This window comes from Sinocyclocheilus grahami, unplaced genomic scaffold (genome assembly GCF_001515645.1).
Source record: "Sinocyclocheilus grahami isolate Dianchi unplaced genomic scaffold, SAMN03320097.WGS_v1.1 scaffold304.1, whole genome shotgun sequence".
NCBI classification, from domain to species: Eukaryota; Metazoa; Chordata; class Actinopteri; order Cypriniformes; family Cyprinidae; genus Sinocyclocheilus; species Sinocyclocheilus grahami.
Window position 1 is genome coordinate 200,784 of NW_015505483.1, and position 7,167 is coordinate 207,950.

General features: G+C 35.2%; 1 long non-coding RNA gene across 1 annotated transcript in view; it reads right to left on the bottom strand.

Annotated features, from left to right (window-relative positions):
- LOC107601367 (uncharacterized) overlaps positions 1-6,804 on the bottom strand; it is a 10,345-nt gene extending 3,541 nt beyond the window's left edge. Inside the window, exon 1 of the long non-coding RNA XR_001610919.1 lies at positions 6,603-6,804. This is a non-coding gene — a long non-coding RNA (uncharacterized lncRNA). The remainder of the gene's footprint in view (positions 1-6,602) is intronic.
- Positions 6,805-7,167: the final 363 nt, after the last annotated feature.

The window sequence follows — 7,167 nt, forward strand, 5'->3', positions numbered from 1 at the left end:
AGCGAAAACCTGAATATGCGCTGCATCTGCTGCCTACTTATACTCACGCTGTGATCAGCAGCAGCTGGATGCAATAATCGCATGCCAGTGTGCATTGGCTCGTTTAGTTTACACTCGAAGTAGATTGGTCCCTCTAAGCGAGATCCCAATTCGTCGGTCCTCCGACGTGACGTCTCCGTTCCCTCCGAGACGTTCTGTTACTTGACAAACTGATATTTTCTGATGGGATCTGGCGTCCAGGGCTGGATCCTAATTATTATCTGGCGTGGAGACCCGATCTAACACTTATGTCATGCCAAAAAGACTGTTTGACATTGACTTTAAAGTGGTTCATCCATATGGTTTATTATTATTATTATTATTATTATTATTATTATTATTATTATAATGCAAAAAAATATTTTATTTTGTTTTAGTTTAATTGTATTACCCCCTTCACAGTGCTTTAACAATTTGTAAATAATTATGTCATGCCAAAAATGCCATTTCATATTGACTTTACAGTGGTCCATTCACAGAGTTTATTATTTGTATGTATGTTTATATATATATATATATATATATATATATCTCCATGCAATAGTTTAGCAATATGTACATGTCAAAATGCTGTTTCGTATTAACTTTAAATAAAAATCACTTATTGTGAATGTTTATTTTGATCAGGCAGTGAGTTTGTCCTCATCTCATGGGACACATTGGAACATGGATCACATGCCTGTGAACGAAAGGGAAGTACACACAGCAGCCTGGGAAAGGAAACAGACGTCCAGAGGCTCAGTGGCTGTCATTGCGAAAGCAAATTCCCACTCTAATTACCATCAAGAGTTTCTGTGACTGTGTGCGTCTCTCTCACAGCACAGGCTCTTAAGACACTTCATCTGATCTTCCAGCATAAGCGTGTAGTCCAACGTGTAATCTGAGGGGCTGCTCCAAAGGCAAGGTAAGCACAGATTATAATTTAGATCATAATGTGGATTTTTATTGGAAAAAACTAAATGTATTAACACTAACGGGTGGTGCGAAAGGTCATAATAAATGTCTATCTGTTAGTGAAGAGAGAATGACAAACCGCTGGACTCAACATTGACTATTATCCACGATGTGCAGATGGGTGTATACAACATCTCAACCATTAGCAATGAGATTTCATAGAAAGCAGACGTTCTCCTGTTTCTCCTAAGAAAAAGTCAAATATCTCCCATAGAGTCTCTCACATTTGCCGAAGGTTGCCAAATTCTCTTTCAGATACCAAATGATTTGAATTGCACTTGCCCGATGATTTTATAGCTTTTTACAATTAGTCTTTCAACAAATTTGTACTTTTTGTTGGAGAACCACTTGAGACAAAATTGATACTTTAATGAAATTTAACTGAGAGCTCTGTTAACTTTCCATTTTCCAAATTACCTCCTGTTAAGTCTCATGAGTTATGAAGGAGAAACCTCTGAGCAATATTTTCCTTTGGGTCGAGACTGACTTTCCAAAAGTCATTTGATAAATTCGGGTGTAATCTGAACCCTTGTTTTTGTAAATAAAAAGGTCTTTCGCACATGTTTCATAATGAAGGATGGTGGGTGTAAAAAAAAAAACTGTACAAAAGCTTACAAGTGCTTGCGGGAATAATGAGCCTTTTTGGAATATTTTGACACTTTTTGAGCCCAGCTGAGACACATGCTGCTGGAAAGATTGTTCCATTAAATCAGAGCCAAGAGAAAATGTGCATCTTGCCCATGTCAGTAAAAGTCAAGCATACTTAGAAGATATAAATCACCAAATGTGGGAGACTCATCAGAGGGGAACTCTAAACAAGAGCTCTGGAAACATGATAAAGTGAGCAAATGGACCGCAGCCATAACCATGTCAACCGAACAAAGAGACCACTTAAATATTGTGCTTTATGAGACCACCTCCTCAGCCCGCCGTGGCTTATATTTCTCATCAAGATAACGATTATCCTTCAGGCCGCTTTTGGAGAATCTGTTTGAAAGGCATTGATGCAGGCATTGTTTGGACTGTTGAACAAAAACTCGCAGGTTCTCTGCTTCTCTCAGGATTCTGCAGGGATGGAGAGAAGCAAGGCCTCTGTGACTTCTGCCCATTTCATCATGTGTTTAGCGTTCGCAGGTAATCACAACCTCACTGTATGCCTGTCTGAGAGATGCAAAAGATGCGACCTCTGTCTTCTGTGTGTAGCAAACTAATGCAATTAATTTCAGAGGAAATGGCCGTTTACAGACGTGAAATCATCCATTGTGTAAATTATACATCTTTTAGTGTCTGTCGAAATGGCTAATGCCCCTTTTGTAATGCATCTTCTGTTACTTCATCCTAGGCTTGGTGGGAGAGGGGAAGCCCTGGTTGCCGACAGAGAGGTGTAGGAAACTGCCATGTGACAAAGTCACTTTTAATGCCATTGTTTATGAAAATTGTGTTGAGCCGTTCAATCAGACCATGGCAAACACTGACTACCAACTCAGATGTCCCTGGCCAAGCACTAGAAGGTGAGACATGGATCATTATATTGGTTTCACAAAGCTAAAATACTGTATGAACCTGTTTTTTCTTTAATTCCCAAATCCTTTCTGACTTCTCCTAGAGCTTTCAAATGGGATTATTATTAACTAAAAATCTAAACGTATTATTAATTGTAATATAGTGTTGAAATAAAACAAAATATATTAATATATATGTATGTATGTATGTATGTATGTATGTATATATATATATATATATATATATATATATATGAAAAATATATAATATTAGATGAAAAAATGATTATGTTTGCCTTGAAAATTTAACAGAAATAAGTTGAAGCACTAACTTACTAACTGTATAAACAATAACAAGAAAATAAATACATAAAAAAATAAAAGCAATATTTAAAAAATCTAATAAAAATGACAAAGGCACATTAAAATATTATAAAAAATTAATCTCAAATTAAAAGGAAAACTAAAAACATAAAAAGCTAATTCAAAATGTTAATAAAGCTATAATAGTATATAAATGATATAAAAATGACACTGCTTTCATGCAATCCACCGAACACAGCACTGACATTCAGACTGTTAAAAGAAAATTTATTTATTTGATCTTTTTATTTTTGTTGTTGTATCTTATTTATTTTTATATTAGATGCCATTTATTTTATTATTTTATTGTATCTTTGTATTTTATAGTAATTGTATTATCTTCTTTTACTTTCTATTTTATTTCATTAATTTTCATTGTTATCTTTTAATTTCATCTTATTTAAAATCATCGTATTATAATTTTACATTTTATTATAAGTTTACATTTTTTTTTATTTAATCTTATTTTATATTTATTCAAGAACAGTTTTTGTCACATACAGTTATATACAGAATACAACCTGCAGTGATATCTATCTATCTATCTATCTATCTATCTATCTATCTATCTATCTATCTATCTATCTATCTATCTATCTATCTATCTATCTATCTATCTATCTATCTATCTATCTATCTATCTATCTATCTATCTATCCTTGAGCGGGACAAAAATAACACTATTCCCCCAGCCCTGATCTGAATGGCTTCTCCTCACAGAGGGTCTGTAGTCATGGGACTTCTGCTTCCCGAGGGTCTTTGTAACATCAGATTTTTATGAACAGTCACGCCAAACCCAGAGCATGACTCTACACTCTTCAATCTTCAAGACAGCTCGTCCATGTGGGTCATCTAAACCAAAATATTTAGTCCAAGTAATTGCATATCCTGATTAATAATAAACAGACTTATCAGTTGGAAAAAGGGAGGAGAAAACATTTCCCATATGTTGAAGTAAAATTAATTAACATGGTTGAGTCCATGCATTTCATGGGACTATTAATACATTTGTCAGATAAACATTAATGTTTTTAGGCCATTTCTTATAGAAACAAATGTAGTAAAAAAAAATATATATATATATATTTTAAGGAAGTTCACCCCAAAATGAACATTTGCTTAAAATGTACTCACCCTCAGGCCATTCAAAATGCAGGTGAGTTTCTTTCTTCATGAAAACAGATTGGAGAAATTCAGCATTACATCACTTGCTCACCAATGGATCCTCTGCAGTGAATGGGTGCCGTCAGAATGAGAGTCCAAACAGCTGATAAAAAGATCACAATAATCCACACTACAGTCAGTCATTAACATCTTGAGAAATGAAAAGCTGTGTGTTTGTAGGAAACAGATCCATCATTAATGTGTTTTAAATTTAAACCATCGCTTCTAGCCAAAATACCAATGCATAATAACGCTTCCACCTGTGAAAAAGTCCATCCCCTGTTGTCATCAAAATCCAACAACATATTTGATTAAAATTGCTTTGGACTGTATTTGCTTTTAAACGATGCTTAACATTAGAACCGCCAGAGTTCGCTGTATACCTAAAAGTGCCAGCGGGTAAATTTACCCATGCACATGACAACTGTATTTATATGGCTAAAGAACATATTTCACTGTATTATGCTACTATCTTCACAAAGAAGTGTCTAGAGTCATGAAATGATTATGTCTAGTCATCAACTATATTTTTGTCCTGTTGTTTTATGTTCAAGGCTGTTTTATGCAGGCTACACTAGTCACTTTTCATAACGGGCAATATTAAGCTAAACAAGCCTGCACTGACAACGAGAATTAGAAGGAAGTAAATACATATTTGGGTGGTGTAATAGGCTATTATAATACAATGTCATTAATCAATATATTAAGACAACCTATGTTATTTAAATTACTAAAATAGCCTATAGACAATAATGAGCAATAATAGGCTAATTCACCACATTGCATAGGATGATGCGATGACAAATTCAAGCGCACAGCTTCACCTAATTAATTATTAATTTGTTTAGTTATATCATTTATAATTTGAATTATACAAGAACACCACCAATAAACTTCGGGTAATCAAAAAAAAAAAAGATCAGATTTTTCTTCTTCAGGAAACAGGCAGACTAGAATAAACAGCAACATAGAAGCGAACAATAAACGATAGAAATGGCAAAACCAAAATTTTATAATTCATCAAATTAAAAAAAAAAATTTAAAACTATTTTTTAAATAGTAGCTCATCCCTGGTCATTGCGTCGCCTGCCAATGATGTCATACATAACCCCTCGATTTCCGGTTTTGTTTTGAAGAAAACATGGAAACACCAAAGACGCTTTAATATGTTATGCATTTTATTACACAGGTGACGACCGCACAGAGTAGCATTATAACAGAACTTTCAAATGTATCTAGTATGATAAAACAGCTGATTTACCCCACATACACACGACCGGAAGGAGCGGAAGCGGTCGACTGTGGCATAATAAAAGCTCCTCTGCTTTCGAGCCATGTGTCACGCTCGTTCAGCGGGCTCATTTCGCTTCGACGGCTTTCAGCCTCACCCTGCTTCATATTACGACATTAATAAGTCTTTAATACATTAGCTCATCCATGAACATGATTTCTGCCCGAGTCCCGTCGGATTGCGTCGGCTGTGGGGATGAAGACGACAACTTCCATGATTCCACACTCAGTCACGGCGTCATCAAGCTGCGCCTTTGTTTCTTCGTTTGTTTTAAATATGCTCCCTCTAGCGGCGAAAACTTACATTGTGTGCCTTTAATGTGCATATTTCTCTCCCGATTCAGACTAAACGTTTTCACTGGAGAAAGCAATAGTATAGAGCAGTGGTTCCCAACCCTGGTCCTTGAGGCACCCCAACAGTGCACATTTTGCATGTCTCCTTTCTCTGACACGCCAGTTTCAGGTCTTGGAGTCTCTACTAATGAGATGATGACCTGAATCAGGTGTGTTTGATTAAGGAGACATGCAAAACGTGCAGTGTTGGGGTGCCTCCAGGACCAGGGTTGGGAACCACTGGTATAGAGGACTTGCATTTTAGTTGGAAGCAACGGTTTGACGTTAAAATTATTTACTACAAACACACAGCTTTTCACTTCACAAGATGTTAATCGATGGACTGGAGTTATGTGGATTGTGATGTTTTTAATCAGCTGTTTGGACTCTCATTCTGACGGCACCCATTCAGAGGATCCATAGGTGAGCAAGTGATGTGATGCCAAATTTCTTTAAATCTTCTGATGAAGAAACAAACTCGTTTACATCTTGGATTTCCTAAGTGTGAGTAAATTCCCAACACATTTTCCTTTTCTATTTCATTTCTATTTTTCAAAATTGCATTTACCTGCTATTTTCTCTGGTCTCTCAGATACTACGTCAAATTGATGCTGTGCCTGGAGAATCTGGCTAACAGCACATGCTGTACAGAAGCTTCCTACAGACACTACATGCTGCTGGACATTCATAAGGTTTATTTCTCCATGTGCTCATATATGCACATGGAGGACCCAGGTATTCCCATCCTGCTGCTGCTCATCATGCCCTGTGTCATCATCCCATTCATTATACCATTCCTCTGCCAGTACTTCAAACTGCACGAGTATGGACTGCCAAACAACGACTAATGACTGGACAGTGTGTTGCATTTCAGAATGGAAAATGTGCATGAATCAAAGTATTCTTTTTTTCTGTATAGGCCTCACAATATATTTGCAATGATTTAAATTTTTTTACCATATTGTTAGATTACATGCATGCATTTGGGAGACACTTTATTCCAAGCAATTTATATTGCATTCAGGGAACAACATATTGTGTAAGTGTTCACTTATTCAGCAATTTTTTTGTACATCTTATTTGTGTATATCTTAATCATCCTAATATGCCATTTTGGTGCTCAAGCTACATTTATTATGATCAATGTTAAAAACTGTTGTGCTGCTTAATATTTTTAGTGTAACTTTTGATCAATTTACTATAAAAATTAAAACAACTCACTGAACCCAAACTTTTAAGCAACAGTGTATATATTATATCAGCTGGATGGTAGCCAAAAAAAAGTTATAAATAATAAAAAATAAATAAATATATATATAAATATATATATATATATATATATAAATATATATATATATATAAAGTGCATTAAGTTGGAGTATGATTCAGTGGGCTATATAACACTTTTAATTGTCAGGAAATGAAGTTTTGGCTCAATATACTTACCTGTTGTTCAAAAATAGCCTTAAACCTATACACCTGTTTTGTATACGTTTAAGGCTGATATTGATCAAGCAGGCTT